The sequence below is a fragment of the Hemiscyllium ocellatum genome, chromosome 17 (genome assembly GCF_020745735.1).
Source record: "Hemiscyllium ocellatum isolate sHemOce1 chromosome 17, sHemOce1.pat.X.cur, whole genome shotgun sequence".
In the NCBI taxonomy this organism is placed as follows: domain Eukaryota; kingdom Metazoa; phylum Chordata; class Chondrichthyes; order Orectolobiformes; family Hemiscylliidae; genus Hemiscyllium; species Hemiscyllium ocellatum.
In genome coordinates, this window is record NC_083417.1 from 25258924 (window position 1) to 25271709 (window position 12786).

Below are 12786 nucleotides of genomic sequence, written 5' to 3' on the forward strand. Positions count from 1 at the left end.
TGAGCCTGCACCGCCATTCAATATGATCATGGCTGATCATTCCTAATCAGTATCCGCTTCCTGCCTTATCTCCATAACCCTTGATTCCACTGTCTTTGAGAGCTCTATCCAACTCTTTCTTAAATGAATCCAGAGACTGGGCCTCCACTGCCCTCTGGGGCAGAGCATTCCACACAGCCACCACTCTCTGGGTGAAGAAGTTTCTCCTCATCTCTGTCCTAAATGGTCTACCCCGTATTTTTAAGCTATAGGTTTTTCAATGACAATGCATAGTCACCATTACTGAGATCTCCTTTCCCTTTTTAATTATACAAATTTCATGAAGTTCAAGTCTATCAGCTACCACAGTGAGATTTGAACTACTGTCCCCAGAGCCCATGTTTCTGGAGTGCTAGTCTCGTGACGCTACCACTATCCCACTGTGTCCTGTCTAATCCTCTGATCATCTTATATGCCTCTATCAATTCCCCTCTTAGCCTTTTTCTTTCCAATGAAAACAGATCCAAGTCTCTCAGCCTTTTCTCATAAGACCTTCCCCCTGGATCAGGCAACATCCTGGTAAATTTCCTCTGCACCTTTTCCAATGCTTCCACATCCTTCCTGTCATGGTGTGACCAGAACTGAACACAATATTCCAAGTGCAACTGCACTAGCGTTTTGTATAGCTGCAGCATGACATTATGACTCCAGAACTCAATCCCTCTACCAATAAAACCTAATACACCGTATACCTTCTTGACAGTATTATCAACCTGGGTAGCAACTTTCAGAAATCTATGTACATGGACTCCAAGATCCCTTTGCACATCCACACTACCAAGAATCTTTCCATTGGCAAAGTATTCTGCCCTCCTGTTATTCTACCCAAAGTAAATCACCTCACATTGATGTATATTGAGCTCCATTTACTACCTCTCAGCCTAATTCTGCAGTTTATCCAAGTCCCGCTGCAACCTGCAACGTTCTTCCACACTGTCCACCACTCCACTGAATTTAGTATCATTTGAAAATTCACTAATCCAGCTACCTGCGCCTGCGTCTATGTCATTCGTAAAAATGGATTACAGCAGTGGTCCCCTTGGAGCACACCACTAGTAATCAGACTCCAGGCTGAATATTTTCCACCAACCACCACTCACTGCCTTCTTCCAGAAAGTCAGTTTCTAATCCAAACTACTAAATCACCCTCAATCCCACACCTCTGCTTTTTCTCCATCAGCCTACCATGTGGAACCTTATCAAAGGTTTTACTGAAGTCCATGTATACCACATCAACTAACCTACTCTCATCCACATGCTTGGTCACCTTCTCAAAAAGCTCAATGAGGTGTGTGAGACATGACATGCCCTTGACGAATCCATGTTTACTATCTGTGATCAAATTGTTGCTTGCTAGATGATTATAAATGCTATCTTTCATAATCCTTTCCAAATTTTTTCCTACAACAGACATATGGCTCACTGCTCTATAATTATCTGGTCATCTCTTCTACCCTTCTTGAACAAGGGCACAACATTTGCAATCCTTCAGTCCTCTCGTACTAAACCTGTAGACAGTGACAACTCAAAAATCACAGCCAAAGGTTCCAACATCTCCTCCCTGGCTTCCGGATCAGGGGACTTGTCAACTTACACTCTTTCTAGAATTGATAATACATCTTCTTTACTAACCTCAATCCTTTCTAGTCTAATATCTTGTATCTCATTCTTCTCCTCTACAATATTCTCCTTTTCCTGAGTGAAAAACAATGAGAAATATTCGTTTAGCATCTCTACGATCTCCACAGAGTCCACACACAACTTCTCACTTCTGTCTTTGACTGGCCCTATTCCTACCGTAGTCATCCTTTTATTCCTCACATAATTGTAGAAAGCTTTAGGGTTCACCTTTATTCTACCTGCTAAAGACTGCTCATGTCTTCTCTTTGTTCTTCTTAAACTCTCTCTTTAAATCCTTCCAGGTAATCTGTAACTCCATCGCCTCATCTGAACCATCTTGTCTCATCATCACATAAACCTCTTTCTTCTGCTTAACAAGAAATGCAATTTCTCTAGTAACCCACGGTTCCCTTACCTTATCACTTTCTCCCTGCCTGACAGGGACATAGCTGTCAAGGACACGCAATATCTGTTCCTTAAACCAGCTCCACATTTCGATTGCCCCCATCCTTTGCATTTTTCTACCCCATTCTATGCATTTCTAAGTCTTGCTTAATTGCATTATAATTGCCCTTCCCTCATCAATATTCTTGCTCTGTAGCATGTACCTATCCCTTTCCATTGCTAAACTAAACGTAACCAAATTATGGTCACTTTCTCCAAAGTGCTCACCTACCACTAAATCAAACACTGGCTCAGGTTCATTACCAGGCACCACATCAAGTGTGGCCTCCCCCCTTGTTTGCCCTTCGATATACTGTGTCAGGAAACCCTCCTGCACACATTGGACAAAAACTGATCCATCAGACCTTCTAGAGTTATAGCATTTCAAGTCAATGTTAGAGAAGTTAAAGTCCCCCATAATGACCACCCTGTTCATTTCCCTCCTACCCAGAATCGTTTTGCCAATCCTCTCTTCCACATCCCTGGAACTCTGCAGAGGCCTATAAAAATCTCCCAGCAGTGTGACCTCTCCTCTCCTGTTTCCAACCTCAGCCCATACTACCTCAATAGATGAGTCCTCATCAAAAGTTCTTTCAGCCACCGTTATCCTGTTCTTGACTCACAAGGCCACACCACCCCCCTTTTACCACCTTCCTTGATCTTAATGAATGATCTAATCCCTGGAACCTACAACATATATTCCTGACCCTGCTCTATTCATGTCTCCAAAATGCCACAACATCGAAATCCCAGTTATCTATCCATGCTGCAAGCTCACCTACCTTATTCCAGATACTCCTGGCATTGAAGTAGACACAGTTTAAACCAGCTTCCTGTCTGCCAGCACACTCCTGTGACTGTGAAATCCTGTCCATACCCTCTCTACTCTCATTGTCCTGTCCGCTGGAACTATACTTCATTGAGCTGGTTCCTGTTTTGAGTTCAAATATTCTACTTCAGGACAGTTCCAAAGAGTCTTTGGACTTAAAAATTAAGTATTTCTCCCTCCACAATGTTGCAAGACTTTCTGAGTTTCTCCAGCATTTTCTCCTTTTATTTCAAACTTCCAGTATCTATAGTATTTATTGAACCATACACGATACTCCATTTGGTAAATTTCCCCCACCTATTTAATCAACCTTTGCCTCTGTCTGCACATGATGATGATTAAACAGAAGATTGGATATCAGAGCAACCTCTCGGGATATATTAACTAAGTAAGGACAAACCACGGTGAAACTTTGACAAGAGAACCCTTCCACCAACCATGAGAAAGACCATGGGATACATAAAGAGATAGATTGCAGGGAGGATGGTCAGGTCAATTCTGTCCAGTGGAGTAGAGAAGTCCAAGGTAATTAGGAAGAGTAATGAATCATGGTTGTATTCTGAGAGAAATAATTGATTATTTAAAAAAAAACTAGGTGGTTTCAGTGATGTGGGAAGAATGAAATCTAATTAAAGGGATTTGAGAAAGAAAGTTTTTCAGAGGTAGGATGAGGGTTATATCTTTTAAAAGACTATTGGAGAGCCAAAGCTTAGACTAAAGTGGTAATTGGAGAGTTGCTTTCTTTACAATATATAAATTGACTCCATATTTTGAAATTATGGGAAACAAGGATTGTAAAGACTGTAGACTATTTGTAATATGGCTGGAGAAATGAAAACAAAATGACAGCCAAGTATAGAAGACCATTTCAGGAGATTTCTTCTGTGCTATGTGTGGCAATACCGAAACTCATTTATAAATCAAGGTTTACATCTGTTGGGAAATTGTCACTGGGGAAATTGTCCTAAGGCACAAATGAATAAAGGAGGTCAGAGAGACTTGTTCTATCTTTCCCTTTTATGGGTACAAAGTAAGTTCATATTTCTCCCACAATCTTCAAATTTTTTAAAAAATCTACATCTTGAAGACATATTCCTTTCTCCAACTCAAGGAGAAGGTGTCAGTTTAGGAGGTCGGTCCGTTCTCAGGGATTTCCACATGCTATTCTTGAATCAGCTGCCAGGAGGTGTATGAGAGCAGTCTAGGAGATTAAAATGTCTCCCTGTGGATAAATTCCTGTTCTAGCATCTTCCCCAGTGACCTGGTCAAAATCTATAGCTTGTATTGTATGAATCGTCACAGGGCACAAGGGATGTAATTTGCCTCTCATACACTATGTCATTTGCATATTTGAATAATGCACCATACTACTACTTAGTTACAGTGGTAATAATTGCAACTATTCTGACATGGACTGATTGATTTTAAATATTGTCAAATATTGTTCATTTGCTTTCAAAAATCATGTATTTTGGCTTTAATCAACGCATTAAATCTGTTCTTCAAGTGTGAAGGTAAAATTTGTTTCATGTAAATTTCCAATATGGGATAAATTGCATGGACTTCAAATGAGAAACTTGCATTTAGTTTTAATTTTGCAACTCGCAACCTGACTCCATGTATCTTTCTCTGCAGTATACTCCAAAACATGCTCCAACCAGAGAGTGAGAAAAAAGAACAGCTATTAAGTCAAAGGCAGAGCTGTTGCTGAACTGACTAAGAGGTGTGTAAGAGAAGCTGAGGAACACTCCTATTATCCCTTTGTAGGGAACCACTAAACCCAATTGGATAGCATAAGCTATGACTGGGAGTGGGTCATGTGGAAAAATACGTTAAAACCCATATCCTTCCAATGAAGCCTATTCGACTGTGTGTAGAAGTAGTTAAATAGATTGAGTACTATTGCCATTTCTAAATTGTGAGACGAGAACTGATAGCATTGGTTAATGACCTAATGATCCGATGAGCTGTCTCCTTGTCAGCACCAGACTGCGGAAGTTCATTGCTGAGAACCAATAATATTAGCACAGGTGCCAGTGCAATGCACAACTTTGGATCACTATCCTTTCACTTGAACTGGATCTGGATGGAATGAAACAAGAGTCTTTTCTTCCGTCTAGCACTCAAGTGAAATTCTGTGAAGTCGATTTTGTCCAGTTGTAAGAAGGTTTGCATCAACAGTACAATGAGAGATTGATGCTAAATGGAATTAGAGAGATGCAATGAACATGTAGATTGTCAAACAAGTGCATTCAGGGTGCTATTGAGATTAGCCTTGAGGCAGAGCAGATAGAACTCAACACTGATTCCAACCCACCCATTATCTGATTTGGAATTCTAGTAGATGCCAAAATGAAAGAAACATAATCATAAAATGCTGGAAACACTCAGGCAGCATCTGGAGAGTGAAAAGAAAGTTAACATTTCAGATCCAGTGACCCTTCTTCGGAACTGGTTTATTTGGCGTTCAGCAGCAACTGTCCTCAAAGAAACACAAAATTGATTAAAAATGTTCTGTAATACGACTTCTAAAAATGATAACATTGTTCGTGGCAGGGAAGATGATTTTTGGACTATTGGGATCTCTTCAGGGGGAGAAATGACTTGTCTAAGAGGACAGGTTTCGTTTGAATTGGAAGAGAACCAATTTCCTTAAGAGGAAATTTGCTAGTGCTATTCGGGAGGCTTTAAACTAATAAACTTTAAACTAGTAACCAAAGTGTTAAAAAAGAAAAGAAATAAAGGCTGGTCCAGTAAATAAGGAGAACAAGTCTAATCGTCAAGGCTTGACAGAGAACAAGATAAGACTGATAAATTAAACAGCATTTACTTTAAAGTAAGAGGTCTGACACATAAGGCAGATGAATTTAAATTATGATTGGGAACATGGGACTGGGATAACATAGGTATTACAGAAAATGGCACAGGGACAGACCGGACTAGCAGCTCAGTGTTCTGGGTTGAGGATGCTTTGGAGGGATAGAAAGGGAGGCAAGGGAAGAGGGAGACTGGCATTTTTGGTTAGGGACAACATTATGGTTGTACTTAGGGAGATTTTCCTGGAAGATTGTCCAGTGAAATTATATGGATGGAACTTAAAAATAAGAAAGGGATGATCACCTTGTCAGGACTGTGTTAAAGACCCCACAATAATCAACGGGAAATTGAGAAGCAAATATGGAAAGAGCTCGCAGATATATGGAAGAATAATAGAGTTGTAATGGCCGGGAATTTTAATTTTCCAAATATAGACAGGGACTGTCATAGTGTTCAGGGGTTGGATGGGAAGGAATTTGTTAAGAGTATACAAGAAAACTTTCTTACTCGATATGTGGATGTACCTGCTAGAGAAGGAGCAATACTTGACTTTCTGTTACAAAGTAGGGCGGGGCAAGTGACTGAGGTGTTAGTGGGGGAGAACTTAGGGGCAGGGGATTATAATTCTACTAGTTTTAAAGTAGTTCTGGAAAAGAATAAAACTGATCAAAAAATTAAAGTTCTAAATTGGAGTAAGGCCAATTTTCACAGTATCAAGCAGGAATTTTGAAAAGTTGATTGGGAGAGACTATTCCCAGGTTAAGGGACAACTGAGAAACAGGAGGCCTTAAAGAATGAGACAATGAGAGTTCAGAGACTGCATGTTCCTGTTAGTGTGAAGGGCAAGGCTGGTGGATGTAGGGAATGTGGATGACTAGAGAATTTGAGGCTCTGGTCAAAACAAGGAGGCATATATCAGGTACAGACAGCTGGAATCAAGTGAAGCCCTAGAAGAGTATAACGGCAGTAAGAGAATACTTAAGAGGGAGGGCAGAAAGGGAACATGAGATACCTTTGGCAAATGAAGTTAAGGTGAATCCAGAGAGATCCTATAAATGCATTAAAGGCAAAAGAGTAACCAGGGAGAGAAAAGGGTTCCTTAAAGATCAACATCTGTGTGTGGAACCAGAGATGATGGGTGAGACACTGAAAGAATATTTTGCATCAGTATTTACTGTGGTGAAGGATGTGTTAGCAATGGAATTTGCAGACATGAATAGTGATGTCTTGAAAAATGTTTATTCACAGAAAGGGAACGTCTGGAGATCTTAAAACACATAATGGTAGATAAATTCCTGGGACCTGATCACGTGTTTCCCAAAACTTTATGGGAAGCTAGGGAAGAGATTGCTGGGCCCCTTGCGGAGATATTTTTATCATCAATAACCATGGTTGAGGATCCGCAAGACAGGAGGTTGGCTAACATGGTGCCATTATTTAAGAAAGGTTGTAAGAAAAAGCCACAGAACTATAAACCAGTGAGCCTTACTTAAGTGGTGAGTAAGTTGTTGGAGGGGATTCTGAGGGACAAGATTTCCATGCATTTGGAAAGGCAAGGACTGACTAGGGGTAGTCAGCACAGCTTTGTGCATGGGAAATCATGATTGAATTTTTTGAAGAGGTGACAAAGAAAATTGATGAAGGTAGAGCAACAGACATTGTCTACATGGACTTCATCAAAGCATTCGGCCAGGTTCCACATGGTAGACTGGTTAGTAAGGTTAGATCACATGGGATCCACGAGGAGCTCGCCAATTGGACACAAAATTGGCTTGAAGGATTAGTGCTGGGTCTGCTGTTTTTTGTCATTTTAATTGTGTCATTTCAAATAATTTTCCTGTGAATATAGGAGGCATGATTGGTGAGTTTGCAGATGACACTAAAATAGGTGGTGGAGTGGACAGTGAAGAAGACTATCTCAGAGCATGACAGGGCCTTAATCAAATGGGCCAATGGGCTGAGGATTGGCAGATGGATTTTAATTTAGATAAATCTGAGGTGTTGCATTTTGGAAATGCAAGCCAGGGCAGGACTTATACAGTTAATGGTAGGACCTAGGGAGTGTTGCCAAACAAAGAAACCTAGGGGTGCAGGTGCATTTGTTCCTTGAAAGTGGAGACACAGTTTGACAGGATTGTGAAGAACGTATTTGGCATGCTTTCCTTTATTGGTCATAGCATTGAGAATAGGAGTAGAATGTCATATTTGCAGTGGTACAGAACATTGGTGAGGCCACTTTTGGAATACTGTGGATAATTCTGGTCACCCTTCTAAAGGAAGAACGTTGTTAAATATGAGGGGGTGCAGAATGGATTTACAAGGATATTGCAGGAACTGGAGGATTTGATCTACAGGGAGGGGCTGAATAGGCTGGGGGCTTTTTCCCTGGAGCATCAGAGACTGAGGGGTCACCTTATAGAGGTTTATAAAACCCTGAGGGCCATGGATAGGTAAATAGCTAAGGTCTTTATTCTAGGGTGGAGTTTACGGTGAGAGGGGAAAAATTTAAAAAGGACCTGAAGAGTAACATTTATGTGCAAAGGGTGGTATGTGTATAGAATGAGCTGCTAGAAGAAGTCATGGAGGTGGGTACACTTATGATATTTAAAAGGCATTGGGATGGATATAGAAATAGGAAGCATTCAGGGGGATATAAACCAAATGCTGGCAAATGGGATTAAGTCAAATTGGAATGTCTGGTCAACATGGATGAATTGGACTGAAGGGTCTGTTTCTGTGCTGTATGAATCTATGATTCTATGATTAGCGATCAGGTTAATCCCTGAAGAATATGTTTGTGCGTTCACTGATGGGTTTGCATGTAATGCTGTATAAATTGCATACATTGTATCCTGCACCCTATTCTGTTACCTTGATGCACTTTATAGCGCAATCTGCCTGTAAATACAGCACTTTTCACTGTACTGTGAGACACATAACAGTAATGAATTATCAAATCAGATATTACATCTGCATATCATTTCTTTAGTTACATCTATAAATTGTGTCACAAAGCTCAGTGAGAAACTGTTTAAGTATGTTCAAGCATTGTCTAAATTTGATGAGATCAATGTGGAAGCCTTTTTCATCTCATTTGAAAAGGTAGTTAAACAAATGCAGCAGCCAGTGGCAATGTGAGTGTGTAATCCAAACAAAATTTGTAGGTAGGGCGGGTGAGGTATTCATATCACTATTGGAGGAAGTATCTAGGGAGTATGAGGAGATGAAGAAAGCCACTTTAAATGCATATGAGCTTGTACAGAAGCCGATAGACAATGTTTCAGGAATCTAAGGAGGGTCACTGGTCAAACCTACATTGAGTTTGAAAGGATTAAACAGAGTAAATTTGACAGATGGATAAGAGCTTTAAAAATTGAGCAAACCTATGATGCCCTTAGAGAGGTAATTATTTTGGAGGAATTCAAAAATTCACTGCATGAAGTAGTGCAAACTCGTGGAAGAGCAGAGAGCTAAAACAGCAAGGTTAGCAGCGGAAGTGGCTGATGTTTATGAGCTGATCCATAAAACATGGTTTGGCTTCCAGGATCAATTTCAGTCCATGAGGGATAGAAACTGGGGCAAAGAGAAATTCTCACGTGGAAAGGGAAAGGTAGATCTCAGTGAAGATCATTAGGATAACTTATCACAGGGTAAAAAATGAAACCCTTGAGGGGGAGAAAAAAGTTAAAATGCTCTGGTGTTTTCAATATAATAAAGTGGGTCACACAAAATCACCATGTTGGTGGGCTAGGAGAAAGTCAGACGTAGGAAAACCAGACAAGCCTGGGAGTTTTGTTGGACTAGTAACAGAGAGCACAAGGGAAGTTAGACAACTGCCTCAGAGTGTAAAAAATGATCAGAGGTTGATTAAGGAGCAAGTGCCAGATCTGCTTAAAACATATACATGCAAGGGTAAAGTTTATTCACATTGGCCAGGAGTAGCAGGTAAAGAGGTTACAATATTAAGGAACACAGGATCTTCTCAGTAGATAATGATGAAGGATGAGGAGATATGTACTCCAGAGGGACTATTACTAGAAATGGCACTGGTCACAGGAATTCATGGTGAGACAAAAAGTGCTCAATTATGTAAAGTGAGGCTAGAGAGTCCAGAGAGGAGGGGAGAATTTCTGGTAGGAATACTGGACAAACTCTCAGCTCCAGGAATACAATTTGCAATTGTATTCCTGGATTCGCTAATATCGCTGATTTGCTGGTAGGCATGCTGCCTACTCTAGTTGAAAAGCCAGTGGAAACACAGGCAGCTGAAGAAATGAAGGATGCTTATCCAGGAATTTTCCCAGATTGTGAGATCACCAGTCACAGAGGCACAAGTTGAAGCAGAAGAGAGAAAAAGGCAGAGATAAGGAAGCTGACATAGCTGTATCAGAGACTATTTTTGACCAGGCAAGTAGGACAGAACAGGAGCAATTCAGTAAACACGCAAGTATCTTTAGCTCTACTATGCATATTGAGTTATAGCAGAAAGATGAGAACTTAAAACAGTTATATCAAAGGGCATTTACAGAGAAGGAGAGTGAATGCATCCCAGTGTGTTATTAGTTAACAAATGATGTCTTAATGAAGAAATGGAGACCATTACACATTCAAGCAGATGAGAAATGGACAGAGATTCATCAAATTGTTTTGCCAGCAAGGTATAGAAAGGAGATGCAGTGAATGGCGCATGAGCTACCACTTGGAGGTCATTTGGGGTGAGGAAAACATGGGCTAAAATACAAAGACATTTTTACTGGCCTGAACTACAAAGATGTAGTTGAATTTTACCAAATTTGTCATACATGTCAGCTAATCAGAAAACCACAGGCAGTAATATAAACTGCACCTTTAACACCTATTCCAGCATTTGAGGAACATTTCACAAGAGTCTTGATTGATGGTGTAGGTCTCCTACCTCAAACAAAAAGTGAGACTAAGTATTTATTAATAATAATGGATGTGTCAACTAGATTTCCAGGGGTAATCCCATTACACAACATCAGAACTAAAACGGTTGTCGAATAAGTATTTAATGTTTTTACTAGATACAGACTACCAATAGAGAGTCAGTCAGATCAGGGATCAAACTTCACATTCAACCTATTCAAGGAGGTTATGGATAACTTGGGGGAAAACAGTTCAAACCTACTGCATACCATCCAGGATCGCAAGGAATGCTAGAGAGATAGCACCAAACACTAAAGACCATGTTGAGGGCTTATGGTCAGAATTATCCAGGTGATTGGGATAATGGAATTCTGTTTGTACTTTTTGCGATCAGAGATGCACCAAATGAATTGATCAAATTCAGTCCATTTGAATTAATTTTTGGGCATGAAGTAAGAGAGCCGTTAAAATTGATTAAGGAGAAATTAATAAGTCAGAATTCAGAGACCACCCATTTGGTCTATGTGTCAAATTTTAGTGAACAATTAAATAGAGCTGGAGAGTTGGATGGACAGCATTCAGAAGTATCACAGCATACAATAAAACAGGAACCGGATAAGAAATCACAAATGCGCAATTTTGCAATTGGGGATAAGGTACTGGTGTTACTTCCAGTAACAGGTGAGCAAGCCTTTAGAGTCATAGAGTCATAGAGATGTACAGCACGGAAACAGACCCTTCCGTCCAACCTGTCCATGCCGACCAGATATCCCTAACCAATCAAATCCCACCTGCCAGCACCCAACCCATATCCCTCCAAACCCTTCCTATTCATATACTCATCCAAATGCCTCTTAAATGTTGCAATTGGATCAGTCTCCACCACTTCCTCTGGCAGCTCATTCCATACACGTATCACCCTCTTGTGTGAAAAAGTTGCCCCTTAGGTCTCTTTTATATCTCTCCCTAGACCTATGCCATCTAGTTCTGGACTCCTTGACCACAGGGAAAAGACTTTGTCTATTTATCCTATCCATGCCCCTCATAATTTTGTAAACCTCTATAAGGTCATCCCTCAGCCTCCGACACTCCTGGGAAAAATGCCCCAGCTTGTTCAGCCTCTCCCTATAGCTCAAATCCTCAACCCTGGCAACATCCTTGTAAATCCTTTCTGAACCCTTTCAAGTTTCACAACACCTTTCCGATAGGAAGGAGACCAGAATTGCACGCAATTGTCCAACAGTGGCCTCACCAATGTCCTGTACAGTCGCAACATGACCTCCCAACTTCTGTACTCAATACTCTGACCAATAAAAGAAAGCATACCAAATGCCTTCTTCACTATCCAATCTACCTGTGGTTCCACTTTCAAAGAGCTATGAACCTGCACACCAAGATCTCTTTGTTCAGCATCACTCTCTAGGATCTTACTATTAAGTTAAAATGTCCTGCTAAGATTTGTTTTCCTAAAATGCAGCACCTCGCATTTATCTGAATTTAACTTCACTGCCACTTCTCAATCCATTGGCCATCTGGTCAAGATCCTGTTGTAATCTGAGGTAATCTAATTCATGTCCACTACATCTCCAATTTTGTGTCATCTCAAATTTACTAACTGTACCTCTTGTGCTCGCATCCAAATCATTATGTAAATTGACAAAAAGTAAGGTTCAGTGGATCTTATCAAACTGAGAGGAAATTGAGTGTGGTGAATGACTTGATAAGGACTCCAGACAGGAAGAAATCTCACAGTGTGTCATGTGAATATGATGAAATGGTATTTTGATAGGGAAGGAAAGCAAGAGAAGAAGGTGTTAATGATTACAGCCCAGAAGGAAGAACAAAGTTCAGAGGATTCTGAGTTGGACATGCCTCAAATCAGATTGGACAATGAAGAAGTTATCAAAAATTGGGATAAATTATTGAGTTACCTTCCACAAGAAAATCAAAATGACCTGAAAGAGTTATTACTATCACATAGCGATATATGTGGAAATGAACTGGGAAGTACTCACCTAATCATGCACGATGTTGATATCGGAGATGCTATTCCAATTAAGCAACATCCTTATCGACATAACCCTCTAAAGTTGGCACAGGTTCAGAAGGAGGTAGAGCACATGCTTCAAGATGGCATAATTGAAGTGAGT